Here is a 24,233-nt window from a genome sequence, read left to right as displayed (position 1 = left end):
TGCATCCCCATTCGTTTACAACATTTCTGTCTTTTGTTTTCTGTTAAATTGTGGCATAATTGTAATTGAGTTATCGGTACTGTTTTCATGGCCACATCAATTGAGATTTTCTATAAAAAAATTCTTTGAAAGTATTTTTATTTATTTCTTATTATTTGACCCGAGCTTTTTATTTGTATTTTTATTTATTTCTTATTATTTGACCCGAGCTTTTTATTTGATGAGTATGCTTAATTTTGACTACTTGCCACTTAGGTTGCTTCTCTCTAGAATGATAGTAGCATAAACTGTGAATCTTTGTTGGCCACGTTAATCCCTGTATCATTGATCTTGGTGCGATCAACATGGCTCATACATCTGGGGCTAGTGTTCGAATGTTTTTAAGCTAATTTCTTAATGTGAATGGCATAACTAGCAAGGGTTTTGTACAACAAAGCAATAATATAAAAGGGTGAGTATTGCACATGGTAGCTAAAGTTTAATGGCGCTTCCTATGGAGCCAAAGTTGTATGCATTGTTTGTTGATGGGGGATCGTGAAATTTGATAAAAGTGCAGTATGCAAAGGAACTGAGACTGAAAAAAAAATTTATGTTCCTGTAGGATTCCATTACTTACCTAAGTGAAATGATTGATGTGCTTTAGGAATCAACAAACCAAATGCCTGTAGGATTCATTTACTTACCTAAGTGAAATGATTTCTCCCTTTTTCACAGGCACAAACAGATCCAAGGATGATTTTCTTATGCTTGCAACAATCAACTCTAATTGGGTACACTTGTGCTAAAATGAGAAACGAATTATCTGACTAGAGAGGTGTCTTGATATGCTTTATAGCTGTTATTAGTTTTAACATCATAAGAGATCCATAGCCTCTCATGAGAAATAATCTCTTGCCTTTTTTTTTTTGGATTTGAGCCTTATGCCAAATTTGTATGAGTCTCTTCTAGTTGAAGATGTCCTTAAAGTGTCAAATAAAGGATGTCTAGTTTTGGGTCTTTGTATTTGTTATTTGTTATTTCGTAGATTTGGAGAAGGTGTAGTTTAATATCATATTTTTCATGATGAGGTGACTCTTTGATAGAATAGGATGTTTAAATGAATATGATGTTTTTGGGGATTTTATAGATATTTGAGGTTGCATTTGTTAATTTGTTCTTTATAATTAGTGAGATGATATGGTAGCTTAAGAGATTAGTTACATGATTAGTTGTATTTGGGTACCTAACATGGTCTAGTTGTCGGGACCCATCATTATTTCATTGTGCATAATAATCCTTCTCCTTTTCTCTATTTGTAAGAGATTAGTTACATGATTAGTTGTATTTGGGTACCTAACATGGCCTAGTTGTTGGTTCCCATCATTATTTCATTGTGCATAATAATCCTTTTCCCTAAGTTGCACATAAGGGAGGGCATTGGAGTAAATGTATTTTACATTTACGTTTCCTTAAGTCCAACTTAGGTAACCACGTTTTTAATTAGTTGTCATTTTATATTTCCTAGGTCACATTAATATATGCACCAAGGTAATTGTACTTTACCTACCCTAAATATAATTGGGACATGTGTCTTTTTTTGTGTTTTTCATTGTCTTTCATCTTGCCTATTTAAGCAAGGCCATTGCATATTATCAATCACCTTATAATATATCATCTCATCTAATAAAATATGTTTTTGTCTTTTTCTCTTTGTGAAAGTTATTGTAGGTTGGGATCTTGGCTTGAGAGCTCTGCTCTAACAATAATTATCCATAAATCTTGAAAACCAATTGAATTGAGTTCGAGGGAGTGCTTTGTTCCATTCCAAAGTAGTGTTACATCTATGCATGAATGACGTACAACTAATTTTAAAATCAAAGGGCTACAGGCCCTAGCTTGGACTTTTGGTGTCAATTTACTTTTGCTAGCAAAATGAAGAGGTATCTGGGCTTATGAAAATATTTATTAATAGCAAGAATTTATGAAAACCATCTCTTGGGATGAAAACTTCTGGCAAATTGAGAAATGAAAAATTGAAAAATGTTTATGGAATTTAAATTAGATAGCATTTTCAAAACCACCATGTTCCCTTCCTAGGGAGCAAAGTGCTAGAAAAATTAGACATTATACTTCTAACTTTTTTTTCTTAAGTTTTCAAAGCCTTCCCCTAATTCTAAGAAAATGTACTCCTTGTTTTCCTATTTTTGCAAACCCCTCATTCGTAGAGCCTATATTTTCTTATCCATTCCGCCTACAATATCTAAAAGTTTCCAAATATATGTGCAAAAGAATGAAACACAAGCCATTTTTTTTCCCCTTCATACACTTAACTTAATTATCAACAATCTACATCACCCACAAAATGAAGCAAAATCAAATTAATATAAAAATATGAGATATTTTCTCTACATAGTTTGAAAAGTCTGAGGATTCTAACAAAAATATTTTTTCTCTTTTCCCAACTGAGAAGTATACTTCAAGTTTTCCTATGCTTCTTGTGGTTACCAACAAATAATTTTTTTAATTTGTGTAGTTCGTGCAAAACTCGACTATGTCTTGTATGTTATTAATAGACAAAGTGCCCAATTGATTGTCTAGAGTACTTCATTTTAAAAAAAAAATTATAATCAATTTTTTTTAACTAATCAATTGCCACAAAACTAGATATCTTGATGAAAGTTTGAATTCAACCCACCATTTGTGTTAAAAACTGCAGCTAGAACCAAATCTAGGGTTCTCAAATTAGGACCAAAAAGAAAAAAACACTGTAAGTATGTGATTGAAGAGATGAAATGTGAGACATGAACTCTTTTGTAAATTCATAAGCATATATTCTAGTAAGGTTACATCCAAACAAAGGAATCAACTCTGAAAATTGAACCTTCTAAAAATTTTACTTTATATTACATCGTGCTCTGTGTTCATGACAAAAGAAGAAATGGTGAACAATGTTCCCAAATGAATCATTTAAATTATTTCCATTGTGTAGACTTTAGTTACTCTCTCCTTCATAGCGAACCCAAAATATTGTTAGAAAACAACGATTTAATAAAAAATGTTATGGCCATGTATAGATTGTAGAATTTGAAACTGCCCCCATTCTTAAAGCCAGCTATTAAACATAAATTTTTATGATAGAGAAAACAATTTATAGCCAAACCATATATTCAAAAACATCCAAATTGAATAGAAATAAATAATATCAATCATTGATCTCAGAGAACCTTTCACATACCTCAAAATCCTCTTGGCTGCCTTTATATGTATTTCTAATAGATTTGTCATATACCTTGAAATAAGTGATACTAAATATGCAAATATCAGGCCTCGTGTGGGTTAGAAACATCACCAACAATACTTTTGTAACCTATCTCATCAACTAATTCAACACCATCATCTTTACACAACACAACTCCATGAGCACTTGGAGTGAGGAAAGGGTTAGAGTCAACCATATAAAATTTCTTCAGCATATCCTCTGCATACTTTGTTTGACAAATGAAAATTTCATCCTTACTTTGATAAACCTTCATTCCAAGAAAATATTTCAAGAGAGCAAGATCTTTCATCTCAAATTCATTCATCATAGAAACTTTGAATTCATCTTTCATCTTAGAACTACTACCCAAATACAATAGATCATTAACATACAAACTTATGATAAGAATATCAATATCTTCTTGTTTGTAGTAAAGGGTGGGATCACTCTTACTTCTCTAGAAGTCATTCTCCTTAAAGTATCCAGCAATTTAATCCTAGCATATCACACTATTGGTGCTTGCTTGAGGCCATACAAAGACTTCTTCAACCTGTAGACATGATTCTCTTTTCCTTCCACTTCAAAACCTTTTGGTTGTTCCACATATACTTCCTCTTCTAAGTACCCATTCAAGAAGGCACTTTTCACATCCATATGATGTATGCTCTACTTCTTTTGAGCTACTAATTAAATCAAAATTCTAATAGTCTCTTGTCTTGCCACTGGTGCAAATATCTCTTCATAATCAATGTCATAATTTTGTGTGAAGTCTTTAACAACTATTTTTTCCTTATGTCTTTCAACACTCCCATCACTCTTAAACTTGGTCTTGTAGACTCATTTGGTGCCTTTTATCATGTGGAAGTTTTGTAAGCTCCCAAGTGTCATTCCTATGAATGGAATCCATCTCTTTTTGCATTTTTTCAACCCAAACCTCAATAGTACGTGATTAGTACATGCATTTTCAAAACATGATGGTTCAAAATCAGCCTTGGTAAATAAATAAAAATTTATTGTCTCACTTATTGGAGTTTCTTCATGTATTTTATTTGTACTCCTTTGATAGATATCACTTAATCTCCTCACCTTCCTTGTAGAACTTGGAGAAGACCCTGGACTTGAATTTGGAACAGAAGAACTAGATGAGGGGAAACTTGGTGGATTTGTAGCATTTGAAATAGAAATAGTGGGCTGCTCATGATCAATATCATCAAATAATAACATCATTCAAAATATATTTTGACTTCTCAACATGGCCTTTTTAATGACCATAAACTCCCCCATTATACAATTTATAAGCCTTCTTTTTCTCACTACACCCAAGAAAAATACATAACTTTCTTTTTGCATCTAAATTTGTCTATTATGATCAGGTACGTGCACATAAGCCAAATAAGGGTTAGTGCAATAAGTTGAGTCCACTTTTTGGCCAAAAAGTGGGAAGTATTTTCCTTGATTTTCATATTTTGCAACATTTGACCTAAAAATTTGAAGCACTTAGAGATTGAATCTTGAAAAATGCTAGGAATGTGAAATATATCACTTAGACTCTAGATTCCACATATGTAATTTATTTTAATACCCAGATAATTGAAATTGACTTTCAAAAAGAATTTCAAAAAAACACTTTTTAAAAATGCTTGTTTCAGGACCATACCATGCATGTGTACGACCAACGCTTTTTGACACAAATAAAAGTTTTTTTTCAAACCCTCTTAATAAATGATTTGTAACACACTAAAGATTAATGAGGATATTTTTTGTATTTCTTTGTTGAATTTTTTTTAATTAATTTTTTATCAGCCCTAATTGTCATTTTAAAAAGTTATCATGTACGACCAACATAATTTGACCTAAACTTATCATTTTTTTTTTTTGAAATTGAAAATAATTTTGTGTAGATTGATGACATATAATTTATTTTTCAAAAACTGTAAAAATAAAAAACTTATTAAATAAACAAGATGAATTGATATTTCAAGTTTATGGATCAGATTCAGTATAAATTTATTGAAAAATAGAAAAATAATCAAATCTTTAAAAAAAACTACATAGTCAGAATCTACACAATGTACTCTAAAATGGTTTTAATTTTGTTGAAAATTTTAATGATAATGGGCATCAAACATATGCCAAAAGTTAGCGTTTCACCATGTCATTGATACGACCTTGTACTTATAGGTCCAAGGCTAAGGGTTGGGCATTCCGTGACTTTCTCGAACCAAAACCCGATGCACGTGATGGACTCTATTTTCAAAATTTAAGAAATGGATCAAAACAAGACCCCATTATGTTTTTGACCTAAATAACAAGTCCTCGTTATATTTCTAAACGGGGTCCCCTTATGGTCTGAGACTCATTAATAATGGGGCCCCATTATTTATTTTTTGCTTCGGGCCCTAGAATCATAACGGGGCCTCATTTATGAAATAATGTGGCCCCATTCCTAGCAGTGTGCTTTCCAATGCATGCACTTCTTTCTAAGTGGGACTCAACTTTGTGCACTTACCCACAACCAAAAACTTTGAAATGATTAACATTAGGCCTTTTACCATACCAAGATTCATGAGGAATCATCTTTTCAAGTGCGCTGGTGGGGCTTCAATTGAGGATGTACACTACTTTAGCAACCGCATCTCCCTAATAAGAATTTCTCAATCCCTTAGCTTGTATCATGCACCTTGCCATTTCAACCACCGTACAATTCTTCCTTTCAGCTACTCCATTCTGTTGAGGTGTGTATGCAATAATAAGTTGCCTCCTGATGTCATTCATATCACAATAACTTTGGAAAGCCTTTGAGCAAAATTCTCCTCCACGATCAGTCCTCAAACATTTGATTTTGCACCCTTATTTTCCACAAGTGCTTTAAACTTCTTGAATGTATCCAGGGCTTCATTTTTTGCCTTCAAAAAGTACACCCAACAATTTCATGAGTAACCATCAATAAAAGTGATAAAATATGATGACTTAACCAAACTCTTAGTTTGCATAGGACCACAAATATCTGAATGAACAAGCTAAAGTGGGTGATGGGCCCTCCATGCATTTCCCTTTGAAAACTTTCCCCTTGCATGCTTGCCTTTAGCACATCCTTCACAAACCTCCTTATGATCCTCAACCTTCGGCAAACCAAAAACTAATGCATGTGATGTTAGAATCTTCAAACTGTGAAAATTTAAATCCCCATACTTGAGATGCCATAACTAACTTGTATCCTCATATGCCATATTTTCTAGACTATTGTTATGTTCACCAAACCTAAAAGGGAACATCTTATTCCTTGTCATAGGCACAACAATTATCACCCTATTGCCCTAATTCTAATCATAGATGGTCCATGTCTTATTCTCAAAGACAACTTTGTAGTTCTTCTCACATAATTTTCCAATACTTAACAAATTGTGTTTCAACTATGGAGTTTAATAAATATCATGAATATTGTTTATAGCTTCTTTTGTGTAGACCTCCATAGCTCCTTTTGTAGCAACCTCCAACAATTTATCATCACCACGCTAAATCTTGGATATAAAACTTCCATCCTTTATTGAAAATAACTTCTCATTCCCTGTCATATGTTATTGCATCTAGAATATAGGTACCAAACATCTTTACTAGTATTTTTACCTTTGGCGTAAAAAATAAATGATCAAGAGGATTGTCACCACTTTCTTGTGCATAATTAACACTTTTACCTTCTTTCAATCTGCAATCTCTTTCAAAGTGGCCATACCTGTTACAATGGTAACATTGAACATTTCTCTTATCAATATTGTCTCTACCTCTTCCTCATCTCTGCTTCTATTTCCTCTTGAAGAATTATGACTTTCCCCTTTACCTTGACCTTAATTACTTTTGGTGTTGTTGTTGTTGGCATCTTCATTCTTTATGATTTGTAATCTAGAGGAAAACACTTTCAAATGAATCTTTCAATCTTTCTTCATGAGACATCAAGGATCTAACCAATTGATCAAATTGAAGGGTTGTCAAATCCTCGCTTTCTTCAATGATTATAGCAACATGATTTCATCTTGGTGTCAAAGTCCTCAACACCTTTTTTTATCAAAACTTCGTTGTTCACATCTTTTCCAAGTGTAACCATTTTATCAACCACATCTTTGAATCTGACACAATAGTCACTTATACTTTGAGCTTCTTGCATCTTCAAATTCTCGAATTCTCTCTTCAATGTCTATAGCTTGACAACCTTAACTCAAGCACTACCTTGGTAAGTTTCTTGTAGAGTCTTCCAAGCATCTTTAGCAGTTGTTGCTCCCAAAATTCTTGGAAATAGGCTCTTATCAAGAGCTATTTGAATGTGGAACAAAGCTTGAGCATTCTTCTTCATCACCTCGTTGTTTTTTCTGTCATTGGCGAAAAGGGCATTCCAATCAGCTGGCTCCTACTAACTTGATTCAACAATCTTCCATAAATCTTTTCCTATAAAAAAGGTAATCAAATAATACACCAATAATCATATTCATTCCCATCAAATTTTGGAACGGGCATCCTATTATAATTCAACATGATTAACTTTGGTGAAATTCCAACAGCAAAACTTCAACCCAAAACAATATTACCTACTCAGATACCACTTGTAAAATCTGAAACTACCCCTGTTCTTAAAGCCAAGCCAGTGGTTAAACATAAATGTTTATGACAGAGAAAAAAATCACAGCCAAACCATATAATCTGAAACATCCAAATTGAACTCAAAAATAAATAATATCAATCATTGATCTCAGAGACAACATAAAATTAGACAATACTCTGTTTTTAACAATAGATAGCTCTGTTTTATTACAACTTACATAAAACAATACAGAGGTTTGTATATAAAGTTTTCTGCACCTCCAAAAACATAATTCGAAGTCTCTAAAAAAATAGGGCATATACTACTAAAGATAGAGCATGCAAAGCATACATTTATTCGGTGGAAAGAACAGACTATAATTCTTAAAAAAGCACTATACGCTGAAAACTAAATCAAGAAATTAGCTATCCACAGAAATGTATTCTTCAACCAAAATTAGAACTGGTAGTTAAGACATCCTATCTAAGTCTATTGGTAACTATATTAAACTACGGATTCATCGAGCACAAAAGCTTTGATCGGTAGACGTTGGTGCATGGCAGTACGTTACGATGCATGAAGTGTATCATGGTGGAACTCCTAGTAAGACAACATAGCAGTGGATCTTGTAATGAGCTGCACGAAATAGTGAATATGGGTATGACGGTGGATCTTGTAGTGAGCTGCTCAAACTGAGAGCTCAGCATCAATTCTCCACATAGATTCCAAAAAACATCTCGCTAAAATCATTGCAAGTGTCTTGCCTCAACAAGTTTACAATAGCACATAGCACATTAAAGGTACCAACAAATACTGCACCGTATTCCTTTGGACAATTTGATTATCGTTGGTGGAGTTCCTTCAGCAATTAAGGAGTGAAGCGATGATCATTCAAGCTTGCAAGTGCAACCTCCATGACTAGTAAAGAAATAGATAGGACACAAACATAAAATTGGGCAAAGGCATTCAATGAACCCCATTAAATCTTCCAGACAAATCATTATTATTATGAAATAAAGATCCAAAATTAGGGCATTGCAAACAGAGTGTGAACAAGTCTTAAATATTATAGACTAGATAATATTTGATTCATTTCTCGTAGTATTGGTAATGAAATTCAATTTGATTTTTTAAGATTTCTTTTGAGAATTAGAAGCAACTGGATGAAATGTGTTGCTTTCACAAACAAAAGCTTGAGGACACACATCTTTTTGTAGTGGAGACGTTAAATATTGAGCTTAAGGCATCTTTTTTGTGGTAAAATCATTTAAGAACTATGGTATATTAAAAGAAATATAAGAACATCAATATTTTTATTTTTATAAGAAAAGAGGAATTGTGATATCTTAATTATATTTAAAGATATCAATATTTTTATTTTTTTAGAAAGAGATGGAGTTAAGAACATTTTTTTGTTGTAAAATCATATTATCATTTATTAAAAATTTCATATAAAACTTACGCAATAATTTAGTTATTTATAGTAGAGCGCAAGCTTTAAACTATAAATTGAAACCTCTTTGATTGAGAGTTAAGGACTAAGTTTATCTTTTTCAAGAAATACGACTTCATCTATAATATTGGATTTTTAAACTCAACAAAATTTAATCCTTTATAGACTTGTTCAGAATAATTTAACTTCACCATTGAACAAAAAGTCCATTCACATAACACATGATTTTGATTTCAATTTATCTGGGATCATAGTTGCGAGCTTGAGTGGCCATAGCTTTGCTCATTGATTTCCCAAGAAACTCCACCCACAAAGCAATATAGTGATGGAATATCAAGTGATACACAATTGATCGTCATGTGTAACAAAAAAAAAATCACTTTACTTACATGTGATGGCCAATTGCATATCATTGATCAAATAGAAAACCACGCAAGACCTAGGGCAAAGATATAAATAATGAAGAAAATAAAAAAAGAACACACAAAAATTGTTGCAGCAAACAACAATAACACAAACTGATAAAACACAGTGATACTATACGGATTCAAAGGAATTACAAACATTTCTTGATCATGTGATCAAGGATCAATCAATCAAAATTATCAAATACAAGAATGCATTACATATGCCTCAATAAATAGAGGTCTTTGACACATTGAAGGACAATTAAAATTAAAAGAGATCTCATGCATATTCATGCATAGTTCTAGTTCTCTTTTTTATGCAAATTATATTTTTAGAAAAATATATCTTTAACTGCAATTCTTCACATACAAAGTGGGATAAATTACTATTCCAACAAATGACTTGCAATCTTACATGCATCAATCATTAATTACAAATTGATACATGAAAATTACATTTTCCTAAACATGAAAAATCGTTTCTCTTTCAAAGTAGTGTTTATAGTGAAAACCAATTTGATTTTTAGTTTTTATCTTTTGAGATTCAAAAGCAAGTGGACAAAAATTACCATATCAAGTTGGGTCCATAGTCAATTTAATATTGAAGGCATGCATCTTTCAGTGATCGAGACATTACATAAATGCTGGGCCAAAAAGCATCTTTATGTGATAAAATCATTATGAATATGTGGTATTTTAAAGTAATATAAGGATTTATTTTATGAGAAAGAGATGGTGATTGTGCTACCTTAAAGAAATATAAAGATATCAATATTTTTATTTGTATGAGAAAGAGATGGGTTTAAGGACTTCTTTGTTGTAAAATTATAATATATTTTTTCTTGAAAGATTTGAAAGCCATAAGTATAGAGACATCTTTCTCTTATAGATAATCATTTAATTATTCATAAGAGAGTACAATTTTTAAGATTTAAGTTCAAATCTCATTGACTGAAACTCAAGGACTGAGGGATATACACATGATTTTGATTTCAATGAAAATAATATTTATAAACAATAATAAATATTAAAAAATACAAAGTTGATTTGCATTTCAATGAAAATAATAATCATAAACAATAATAAGTATTAAAAAATACAAAGTTGGTAAGAAAATAAACATTTCGAATTGCCGGTTTAACCTTTTTTTTTGGTATATGTTGGTTTCAATCAAAACTGATGCTGACTGAAGGGAAAGCTGTTTTGACCTGTCTACCCTCCGTTTGTTGTTTTTCTGTGTGGTTTTCCTGCAACAATAATAATTGTTGCAAACTCACAGATAAAAACTTTTCCATAATAGTCGTGACAGGATAGCTTATTCGTTGCAAGGCCATGGCGAGAGATGAGGGTGAGTATACACTATACATCAAGCTGACTCTACATTAACTGGTTACCTCAATCAAACGAAAGTAACCACACAGTCTACATTGCCATAGCTTTCACAGTGTCCTCCTCTTTCCTAATGCTCATTCTTCTTCTGGGCTGTGCTACCATAGCCGGCAAAGGTATCGATCATTGCTCATTCTTCTTCTGGGCTGTGCTCCACATTCTCCCGCATAGACAGTTATGATAGTGTGGATTTGGAAACATGTTGTGGATAGCCTTGATCCTATGACAATCTTTGCAAGTTTTTTGGTGAAATAGTGAAAGATGTATTACTTACTGTTGTTTCATAGTCTACAGGTGTTACACAATGCTTAACAGTTCAATGATTTACTACTTGTATATATTAACTTCCAGTGGCCAATTACCTCGAGAAATGAATGGAGGATGTTTGTTGTTGGCCTACACGTCCTTTTTGGTGGTCTGCATTCTGTTTTAAAGGATATCTGTGCTGGGGATCAGTTTGTGAGAAGTGGCTGTGTTGTTTGTGGCTGATTCGTTGTGCTCCTATGATTGTGGATGGTCCAGACCTATTATTTTTGGGTTGGAAAACATTTTGATGATGCATTATTATGTTGTTGAGGCCGACATGTGTTGGGTTGATCTGCAACCTTTTTGGTGAAGTTATATTGTGTTTTGGGGTTGACATGTGCCTTGTCACACGTTTTAATTATTGGGTCCAATCTAGCCAACCTAATAGTTGTTTTTGGATGCAATGAAGGTATATATAAGGAACAAATCATTATGGTGTGATTGTGAGATTAGTGATTATATTTTGCAAAGATCTATTTTGAAAAAAAATTATGAAGTGCACAGAGTCAGTGTGATAGAATTAGATTTGACCTTCAAAGAGGACTACAATACCAATATTTTAGATGCTTCTTTTATAATTGTTCAACTAGTATTGCTCATTGTAAAGTTGTGATCGTTATGTTATTGTATCTTGCTCTAAAGAAGTGATCTTCATTTTGCAAGTCCTTGTATCTTTCCCTATTGCAATGTACTTAGCCTGCAAGTCCAAGTGGTAGTGAGATTCCTTGGTAGTGTGCCTAAAACAAATATTGCAATAGTTGTTTATATATTGTGAGTTGTTTCTCCCTATGGTTTTTCTCTCCTTGGGTTTTCCATGTAAAAATTATGGTATCTTTGCGTGGTGCATGCTTTGTTTTGTTCCTTGTTCTAAAATTCTAGATTCAATGTTTTAAGGATCATTGAATCAATGAATTTTAGTGTCTCCTGATTCACTCCCGCTCCTTAGCATCTGGGTGTGTTCAACAATCTTTTTCATTATTAGGTCTCTTTAAATGGATAGGATGTTTTGACAAATTCTATAGGTCTTGAGGTTGCATTTTCTAATTTGTTCTTTATAATTAGTGAGCTCATATGATAGCATAAAATTTTCTAAAAGTATTTGGAGAAATTTGATCACAATAATTTATGGAATATTTTGGATTGATTATAGATATTTAAAATAAAAGTAGACCTGATCGTGTGAAGATTTGTTTATTTCATGCATTGCATTTAGATGAAAAGGTATAGCATTGGCTTGATAGTTTGGATTTATATTAATGTTTGCACTCTTTTCAAATTTGACTTAAATGTCATCCATTGAACCAAGGCACTAGTCAGATTTTGTAATATGATCAAATCTTTATTTGAAAATCTTATTTTTCTCACATTCTTTAGTTCGGTATAATTTTAAGCCTTAACATCTTACATTACTTGACATGAAAAACTTTTTCAAATCTCTTGAGAACTCCATATTCGATAAATTTTTAGAGATTTATTTGTACATGCATTTCCAAGTTGCATATGCAACAAAAAAAGAATAAGAGTATTAATCTTAGAGTAAAAACTTGGTTTACAACATTGGTTGCATATATGCAAATTGTTTTCATCTACTTATAAGATATGTGTAGCTACCATTGTCTATAGGATAGCACATTTAAACACTTACAAACAAATCATTGCAGTGTTAGTTTGAATAGTGTATAGTTTGTTGAAGGAATATTTTTCTTTCATTTCCCTTTAATCATCCTATGTAGATCTCTAGGATCATTCCCCATGGTTTTGTGGAATAAAAATTCCAAAAGGGTCATCCACTCTTGCTAATTAATACTTTTCTATTTACGTTATGATCATGATTTTGTCCATTGATTTGGATCAACATACATCCCTAGGTATGGATTTTATGTACATACTCTAGGATTATTAGATTGCAAATTTGATTTTCAATATTCATGTAATTTCTCTTAATATAAAAATTAAAATTAATTTTTTTTATTTAATGAAAAATACTATTATGGACTATCATGTATCTAGATCATTATTTTTTGTAACAAAAATATATTGATTAAAAAAGTGAAGTGAAAAATTAGAACACATAATGTATAATTTATATATTTTAGAAAGCCAATAGTAGGGAATATATTTACCTTGAAAATTATATGTTTATAACTTTATTTAACTATAAAAAGTCATATGAAATGGCAAGTTTGCTCTAATTAATTTGATCCATATGATTTGGAGGCAAAAGAGTTTCATAAAATATGTTTATGGGACACATGATATGCGTATCAAGAATATCATCTATGATGAAATTAGTATATTTGTCCTTATGCCTCAAAAATGAAATGTACTATTGTGAATGGTTTGGTAATTGGCATTATACCCTCCATTTAATGGTGATCATGATGAATACCATTTAATGGCAATAATGATGAATATCTAAAAAAATAAAATGTATAAAAAATATTATAGAATATTATCAAGTGCATTAAGAAAGTGTAAGATTTCTTGAAAAGCCACCCAACAATGCAAATGAATGAAGGAAAGAAAAACATAAATCAAATATGAACTAAATAAACTGTATTCAACTCAAGATAATGCAAAGCATATAATGAAATAAGAATTACCCATATGAGAGCAATGGATGAGTATATAGAGGACATGTCTCGTACCCCCCAAGAAATCTAAATCTCTTCTCTCATTCCGGTCCATTTAAACTAGAGTGAATATTTAGTGCTTTGGGCGTGTATAAGGTGAGAGATAGGTAGGTAAGCTGCCCCAATAGATGTAGAGAAATTGCAGGTTTGAATCGTGACCAAATTTTTCTTTAGTCGAAAATTAAGTTTGACCCGAGTTTTTTATTTGACGAGTTTGATTAATTTTGACTAGTTGCCACTTAGGTTGCTTCTCTAGAGAATTACAATTGCACAAAATGTGCATCTTTGTTGGCCACGTTAATGCCTGCATCATTTATCTTGGTGCGATCAACATGTTGGGCTGGTGTTGAAATGCTTTAAGCGAACGTTTGCAACCATAGAATTTCTCAATATGAATGGCGCAACAAGCAAGGTTTCTGTGTAGCAAAGAATATTATAGAAGGGCGACTGTTACATATGATAGCTGAAGTCTAATGGCACCTTGCAAGCTTAGTAAGGTAATTGTAGTGTTAGGCAATGCTCAAGTGATATAGCAACTCCTTATGGAGCCAAAGTTGTATGCAGTGTTTGTTGATGGAGGATCGTGAAATTTGATACAAGTGCAGTGTGCAAAGAGAGGCTGAATCAAATCCTTAGGCATGGATTGCATCTCAAGATTTGACGCAAGACTAGAGAGGTGTCAAGCTATGATTTATAGCTGTTACTAGTGTTAACATTGTAGAGTAAAAAATTTGCATATGTCTTTTCCATTTTCACCTACATTTTTGTAGTCATTTTAGTATCCGTTTTTTTAGTATCTGAGTAGGCTCATTTCAGTCTTTGCATTGGTATTTTGCTTCTTAGTAGGCTCAGGATATCTTTTGAGCGACTACCTTTTAAAGTCAGTTCTATGTTGACTACGTGTTTTTCTTGCCACCCTTCATTTTTTAGCCTGATTTATCTGGACACTAGTTTATTGCATGCATTTTTGTGTATAGCACAAACGTCTCACGACATTTTAATGGTCAAATGTCGGTTTTGAGTGTTTTGAAACTTGTCACCTGCTCAGGTCAGTGGAAATAGCTTTGTTTCTTCCAAAACAGATTGACAACCCTCATTTTCCCTCCTATTCTCTCATTATTTAATCTATCTCTTTCATTCATGAAAGCTCTCTAGGTTCTCTCTTGAAATCTCTTTTTTTATCTTGGATTTCACTATGTGGCTTGGGAATTTTGTCATTTACCATGGGATTTTGGTGGTCTTGGATTAATTTCTATATGTTGTCAAGGCATGGATTTATGTGCTAAGTGGATAATAAGGGTGCTTAATGGAAATGAAACCTATAAAATCCTGATTTGCCATTGCATTTGTCATGGCTTTCCTTGCGGGTTAGCAACCTGGAAAGCCCTTGGCCTTGGTACTTTACTCACCATGAAAGAACCTATCAAAATTCGGGGTGTTTTTTTTTTATGAAAAGCACTTGGAAGATCTAGGAGGCTCTCAAGGCATGACTTCTTTGGAATGGAGATTATTTTCACAATAGGTTATCTATAAATCAATACTCCATTTGATGGTCACACTTATCCAACACTCAAGGGAGGACTTTGGCTATCTTACCTTGGACTAAGGCCTTGCATTTATTTGGAAAAGGCATCAAGAATTTGTTAGATATTATTAATATTACAACCAAGACTCTCCTTTCTTGGCTAGAATTCAAGGTGAAATTTTGACTTTCTAGGAAAGGTCAAGAGACCTACCAATTGATTCTTGATTTTATCCCCCCTTCAACATTATACAAACTAGGAGTGTGTTGCATCAAACTATAGTGGAAAGACTAGAAATAGTATCTAGATACTCCTTATTGGAGTTACAAACTAGCTAAAGGTTATTCCTATCTCTCACCCCATCTTCAGATGGTTCTGAATAGCTAAGTTTCCATTGGCAATTACAGTCCTCTTGAGGGTCATGGAAAACAAGAATTCAAGGGATCTAGGAAGCTATTCTTGAGCCTAAGCTAGATCATTTTTCTTGTTGCCTTCATTGCTAAGGTCTCCTAATGGGGTCCTAACTAACTCATATAGGTATTCCAACTCTCAACTACCCATTTTTTTGTCAAATTGAGTATTTTAAGCACCTCTTATGGTCTTCTCCTTGGGCCCAATAGGATTGGACTTGGATACATGACTTCTTCAAGCCTTTCAAAACCAATCCCTTCTCATGGCACGTGATTTTACTTGGAGATGGACCTTGACTTCCTCACAATTTCACTCATATATGACACACTTTTAGGGCGGATTTTTTTTTGTTTTACATTTGGAAATATTGAAATGCAACTTTATTTAATAGCAACTCTATCGACAAATGTTTGTCTTTGTATTATAAAGCCATGATTTGTTCTAATGTGCTTATGTAGATTCAAGTGAAGAGATAGTAAATCTTCACTTGAGGTTTCTCACTTATAGGATCTATTCAACCATTGGGGGAGTGCTCTTGCACTATTGCTCGGGTTCCCCTCGAATCCACTTCTCCTTGTGGGTGTTAGGATGGGCATGGTTACTCCTTTAGATGGGATAATCTTATGGATCCCATTCTCATGATCCAACTTCTTAAGGACTCTATTGATCATGGAGGATGGTCTTTGTTTTCACATCTTCCATCACCACATTGACACACTGGATGGCCTAATACCAATAGATTTTCCCATATGCCTCTTACCAACTCTCTAGTCTACACTCAACTACCGCCAGAGGAAAATTAGAAGATAATGCTCTCATTGGTTGGGACCCTATTGATGATTCCACCCTTGGAGATGTGTGGAGAAAACCAAAAGACAATTATCCTCCTCCTTTGGGTGTTTCTTTAGCTACTTATGTTTTTGTTGAGCTAAGTCCATTTATTTTATGTTTTTAGGGCTTGGCCCTTATGCATGGACTTGTGGGTTTGTCTTTTTATGACCCTCCCCTTTTTTTGTGAAAATTGTATTGTTTTCCTTATCTTAGTCCAAAGTTTAATAAAAAAATATTCATAAAAACTCCATCTTAGCTTTTTAAATATGTATTTTATTATAAAATCCAAATATATTAAGGTTTTCATTTTTAATTACTTTTAGTAATGTTTTTTTCAATGTATTGCTTTCTCTAGATACTTTTAATCCACTCTTCCAAATGGAAGATTTTGCATTTTACATCCTACGCTTCATTCTATTAACATTAAAAGATCAATTATTTTTCTCAAAATTAGGATGAGCATGCTCATTTTTCTATTTTTAAAGATGTGTCCACTTAGAAAATTAGTTAAAAAATTATACATTTATTTTTAGATTATGGAAAAATATATGAACTACTAAATGATCTTAGATAAGTTTTCATTGATGGGAGTTGAAAAATAGTAATTGGATCTTTAGAAATAAGGGGGAGCATGTTTGATGCAATGTTATATTTTTGTAACAAAAATAAGCCCACTTTGTGTACTCTCATCATTTGAACCTCTTAATCTCCACCATTTAAAAAGTAGTTTAGAAATTAGATTCTAAGAAATGGTATTCTTGTTCTTATGGGTGAGTACAAGATGATGATGGGCCAAAATATGCCCTGTAGTCTCGCCACTTCTCTAGAAACAACTCTATAATGTGAACAACATCATGTAAAAGTTTGGACTTAAATGAAAAAGTTATGGTCCATTAGAGGTTTTGAAGAACCTCTATCAATGTTGATAGCAATTCTTGGAACCTCCATCAGTGCTAATAGCTATTCTAGGAAACTTTGTTAGTGCTAACAACGGTTCTAGAAATCGTTAGAACTATTGATGAGTTCCCAATTTCTTGATGGTCGATGATTGTTGACTTTCTTCCATGCCCTAGTGGTTTTTAGGTGAATTTTGTTCCTAGTTGAGCCCAAATCATCAATGTGGGTAAAATGGACAAGGTATATGCAATTTCAAAGTTTCAGCTTGTAAAGTAGCTTAATTGGTGCTCTTGTTTTCATTTTGACAAAATTTTGGAGAAAATTAGTTAAGTTATGAAGAGTTGGAACTTTTGAAAAACCTTTGACTTGGTTCATGGATATTGGTATATTTTCAATCACCAATTCTGGAGAAGCGATGAATTTTATAAATGGAAAAGTTTTGCGTGACGAATTGGCAATGGTTCCTGGAATCATGGGAACCCTTAACGTGTTCCTAGTTCCCAATTAGCCCTTTTATCATGGATGAGGAAGTGTTTAATTGGATAAGTGCTTTATGTAGCACTTGTAGAGGACGTGATTTGCTACCCTTGAAGTGATGAACTCCAAGGAACAAACCAACCTTCCCTCTACCTCACTTAAACTGGCACTAAAGGTGAGTCAAGGGATGAAAAATAAAAAATAAAATAAATAAGTTGTAGACAAGACTTCCAGATGACTATTAATTCTCTATCTTCGGGATGAGTGCACAAAACTAAGACACCGATGCGGTGCGCTATCGTCCTATAGAGATAGAGTACAAAGATCGTACAAAAGGTACAAATGCAACTATACAACTAAACAAATGATATTATGATAAGTAAAATAAGCGATGTAGAATATGAAAAGCTAAAATAAGATAAGGCAAGATGAAGGAAGCTTACAACTAGTCCACGGTTGAAGCCTCTTGCTAAATGAGTTTCTTTCCTTGATCAAGAACTTGCACTTAAGTGAGGAAGAAAAATGTTGGGGGTTGTCTTTAGAGATCTACCTCAATCGGATCCTTGTTTTGGGGTTTCCACCTCCACACACAGCCCAAATAGATAGATAGATAGATAGATAGATAGATAGATAGATCTCAAAAATGTAAATAGAAAAGATAAATGATTTGATAGATAAGGGATGTGATGAATCCCAAGATGAGCAAAGATGAGATAGATAGAACAAACTTAATTGAACAGTGCAAGGTAGAATAGACTGGTCCTAAAGCATGAACCCAAGGTCTACCCAAGAGAAGATTATACGATAAAGGTCCTAGCATAACATGCACCAGCGTTGGAATAGTAACTGGTCCAATCTTTATAGGAAAAGTAATAGTGCCCAAAGTGGTTTTACTAGTATTATCAAAACCACAGATGAACATAGAAGATGACAAAAGAGAATTCGAGTACACTCTGATTTTGGGCAATAGGTCGAGACTACAAATATTGAGTGTTGGAGCCAGTATCAATGCGAGTCTGTCTAATTCCAGCACTATTAATATAAATGATTATCATTAATTGATCTGCCTGATTTATTACTTCTGGAGGTAGGAGTTCATGTGGATAAAAATGTAATATTCGGTGAATCTGCACGAATATGATCCATCAATGCATTTACATTCAAAGGCCTAGTAGAAGAAGGTAATGAGATCTTCTAAAGAGATTCCTGAAGCATACCTTGATAAATTGGAGTAGTCTGAAGAAAATCCCAAAGTGAGATCTTAGCAGGAGTAACACAAATTTTCAATAAAATCGTAATCACTAGGTTGCTTAACTGAAGGCATAGGTGCTTGGGGAAGATCTGGTTGTGAAGGAGGTAAAGAAGTATCAGAGTGATCAACATTTTGTTTATTTCTATGAACTTGTTATAAGTATGGGCTACCATTTCATAAGAAGGGGCCTTAGACTATGTGTATCTTATTCAAAGATCATGTGATTCATTTTTAAAAGGAACACCATGAATAGAATTTAACTTATTTGGAGAATAACTAGCTTCAGTAACATACATGGTCGGTCTCTTAGGCCTTCTAGGGGCAACAAAGACTTCGATGACATTCACAAACTCATTACAAATTCTAAAAGAATTAGTTGAAGGACCTTGCTCAACCTCAACATGTGGCTGATCAAATGTGGGATTAGAGTCCTTATTCACTAATGCATCATCTCTGAAAGAGAGTGCATTGGAATGAAAAGAAGGTAGAGTAACTTTAATACAAGTATTAGTGATTTCATCCTCTTGTACCAAAATATCCTCACAAGTAGAAGGAATCTTGGGAGAGGGATCAACAAAGAATTAAAAAGAAAGGAGAAAAGAAATCACTTTCACATGCTTGTACAGGAGCTTCTTGAAGATTTTTAACAAAGTTGGAAAGGGATAGAAGAAAGGAAAATAAAAAATTAAATTTGAAAGAGAGATATAGATAGGTTGGCCAAATCCCAATGTATATCCCTTTTTACGGCATGGAATGGGGTTCGGGGTAGTGCCCCAAACAAAAAATTTGGAAGAAGGGGAAAAGATTTGAATTGTCCTTTTTTATTAGGCATATATTGAGTGCTTGAAGAAATGATAAAGGATGATTTGAAAATAATGCAAAAGTAGTGTTCACATCGAGTTCACCAAAATGTAGAGGATAGGATTTGCTACCCTTGAAGTGATGAACTCCAAGAAACAAACCAACCTTCGCTCTACCTCACTTAAACTAGCACTAAAGGTGAGCCAGGTGATGAAAAATACAAAATTAAATAAATAAGTTGTAAACAAGACTTCTGGATGACTCTGTTAAGTCTTTGTCTTCAGAACGAGTGCACAGAACTAGGACACTAGTGCTGCGCACTACCGTCTTGTACAAACAGAGTACAAAGATTGTACAAAAGGTACAAATGCGACTATACGACTAAATAAATGATATTATAATAAGTAAAATAAGTGATACAGAATATGAAAAGCTAAAATAAGATAAGGCAAGATGAAGGAAGCTTACAATTGGTCTACGGTTGAATCCTCTAGCTAAATGAGTTTCTTTCCTCGATCAAGAACCTGCACACAAGCGATAGAGAAAAAAATTGGGGATTGTGTTTAGAGGTTTGCCTTAGTTAGACCCCCGTTTTGGTGTTTCCACCTCCATGGACAACCCAAATAGATAGATAGATAGATAGATAGATAAAAAATGTAAATAGAAAAGATAAATGATTTGATAGATAAGGGATGTGATGAATCCAAGATGCTCAAAGACAAAGTAGATAGAATGATATAGAAAGATATTACCAAAGAGGCTTGGGAAATCCAAGAGAGTTGCAAAGAGTATTGTGAGAGCTTGAGAGTGTTGTAGCAAGCTAGAGACTGCTATAGCAAGTGAGAGAGAAAGAGAAAGTTGTACGCCAAGAGAACCAGAGAATGACCAGAGATAGATTGTGTGGAGGAACTAGAGAGAGAGAGAGAGAAAGAGATCTTTAATGAATGAAAGGGATAGATTTAAAAGAGAGAAGAGGAGAGAAAAATAGGGCTAGCGAGCTATTTAGAAGATTCTAAGTCATTTCACCGATCAAGATAGGTGACAAGTGTTGAAAAATTTGCATAACTGGTATTTGAATGTTAAGATGTCCTAGGAAGAATGTGCAATGTGCTAGTGTCCAGATGAATCACACTAAAAAATGACAAGCGACAAAAGAAACACGCAACTAACATGAAACATAAGTTGAAGGATAGCTACCGAAAAGGTGTCTTGAGCATCCTGAGAGGGAAAAGGCCAATACAAAGGCTTAAATGAGCCTACTCAAATGCTAGGGGAATGGACACTAGAAAGTGGCTACAAAAGTGTAGGTCGAATTGCACAAGGGTATGTAATTTTTGACTCTATAGTACCCCTTCATGCTTTGCTTTTGATATTTGTTACTTTGACCGGATAGACTATGTTTAACTCATTCTATGTGGTTCATTTCTTTGGTTTGTGTGTGTGGATACATTCATGTGATCCATGTTATTGGATATTTATGATGCTTATGTGTTTCAGGACATGATTAATGTTATGCTTTATAATTTGAGATGGATATATTGATGTTAGTGATGATATACTTTTGACTTGGATTATATATTGGTGATTCATTATGATGCTTTATGTGATGTTAATCTATTTTCTGATGTTATCATTTCATTATTGATGATATTGATGCTTATGGGATTCTTCTATGTGTAGAACAAATCTTTACTATATTGTTTGCTTCAGGTTAGATTGAAAAAAATGATTTTGTATTACTCATTTGTGAGCTTCATACGACGTCACAATTTCTTTTCATTAGATATATATATATATATATATATATATATATATATATATATATATATATATATATATATATATATATATATATATATATATATATATATATATATATATATATATATATATATATATATATATATATATATATAGTATGTATACAACACATTTTGTGTAGGTTGTAGGTACCAGACATCGACTCCACCTAGTTCCACAAGTCTAAGCATGTTTTTAAATCCCAATGGTAGTGCAAGAGATAGTACAAGACCCAAATGTATCTAGATGATATCTGATCACCTTATTGTAAGTGATAAGTCTTGTTTTGATTTCGACATTATTTTATGATTTATTTGAGTGTGTGGGATTTTATGTTATTTTAATTTTTGATATTAATTATATCTTGAGCGGTATTAATTAATTAATATTTAATTATTATTTATTGTTGATTTAATTGTATTTTTGAAATAATAAATATATTCCTATTATTGGATAATATTAATTAATTATTATGCATGTGATATTTTTAGCATGGAAATTATTTTGGAGTGAAAATTCTATTTTATTTTTTTATCTTATTTTATTATTGGTGGAACTAATTATTCTTTCTTGGTGTAACTAGTTGTCCTATTTTTAAGGATATTTATATTTTAGTTGGAATTAATTAAACTTTTAAGGGATTTTTAATTGGTAATTTAATATTTAATTATTATTGTTAATTTTTTTTATGGGGATTTTATTTTGGAAATTAATTTAGTATTATTATTTTAATGTTATTTCATGATTTTTGAAATAGGGTTCTTGTGCATGTTATTGTGAGTTTTATTTAGGTGATTGATTTTTATTTATTATGTTTTTTATAAGAATTGATTTTGGGGGGAAAAGGTTTTCTTTTCAAAATTTTGGGAGAGAGAAAATTATTATTACAAATATGATAAAGGATTGTTGAGGGTGAATTAGGGACAAGGTTTTGGTAGTTTTTAGCTTGATTGAAGGATTGTTTATTCAAGCTTGCATTGAAATGTGGATTGGAATTCTTCAAGCTTGTTGTTGGTGTATACACCTAAAAATGGTCTGAAGATAATTAATTAAATAAGCAATTATTTAATTAATCCCCGTTCCTAATTTAATTGAATCCATTAGCAATTTGATTAAATTCTCCCTTTCATCTACCTATTAATAAATCTAAGGATTTATTTAATAGGTTCATTTCAATAGTCCCCTTTGATTAATTAATTCAAATCCTCCCTCCATTTCAATCAATTCTTCTAATCTCCTAATTAATTAATTAAAATCAATTTATGAGTTGTTTAAAATTAATTAGTCTTTCCCTTTTATTTGAATTTTCAAATTCAAATTACCCACATGCCTCCTAACTTCTAATCACTTAACCTAACCATCCCTCTAACCTAACCCATTCCACCTAACCTTGGGTTTAACTAACCCTATCCTATCTTGCACATCCTAACCTCTAACCTCTTATGGTGTGGATATTCTTCCCTTGAGACACATGGCACTTTGGCCACATGTCTCCTCTCTTGGACACTTGCCCTCTCATGAGAAAGGCTCCTTGACACTTGTCACTACAGAGATGACAAGTGTCCCTTCATCAAACCTCTTCTCCAACCTCCTCCAATTTCACCCTTGATATCTTCAGACTCAATCTTGACCGTTGATTCTTGCAACCTCACCCCTGGCCTTGGAAATCCTATAAATATCCCCCATTTTGGAGCATAAAGGATCCCATCTCATTATCAATTTTAGGCATTGTTACTATAGGCATATCATTTGAGCATTGTTATTATAGGCAATTGCATTAGCTTAATTTGATCATTTTCTAGCATAATTGTTGAATCGTGTAGCTTAATCAATCTCTTTTCTAGCTTAATTGCATCATCATCATAGCTTAATCATGCATATAATTAGATTAATTATCCTCTTGGATCAATCTAGCATAATCAATCTCATCTAGCTTTCATATCATTATCATTTCAAATCCTCCATCTAGGTGTAGTCAATTCACTAGGATTGCTTATCCTAATCTGAGAGCAAATCCATACTCGAATCTCTTAGGAAACGATGGGTCAATTTGTCATGGTTCATCTTTCATTTGCTTTTAATTTGCTAACTATGCTTGTAATGATCTATTGAGTGTTTGTGTTGCAGTTGCGGGTATCACACTTCACAAGCACGACAGTTGGAAATTTTTTGGCTACCATTTTGAAGAGTTTTCATGATCATTCATTCGACAACAAATTCTCTTTATCTCTCTTTCATCTTC

Source organism: Cryptomeria japonica, chromosome 2 (assembly GCF_030272615.1).
Source record: "Cryptomeria japonica chromosome 2, Sugi_1.0, whole genome shotgun sequence".
Classification (NCBI taxonomy): domain Eukaryota; kingdom Viridiplantae; phylum Streptophyta; class Pinopsida; order Cupressales; family Cupressaceae; genus Cryptomeria; species Cryptomeria japonica.
This window is presented reverse-complemented; position numbering follows the sequence as displayed.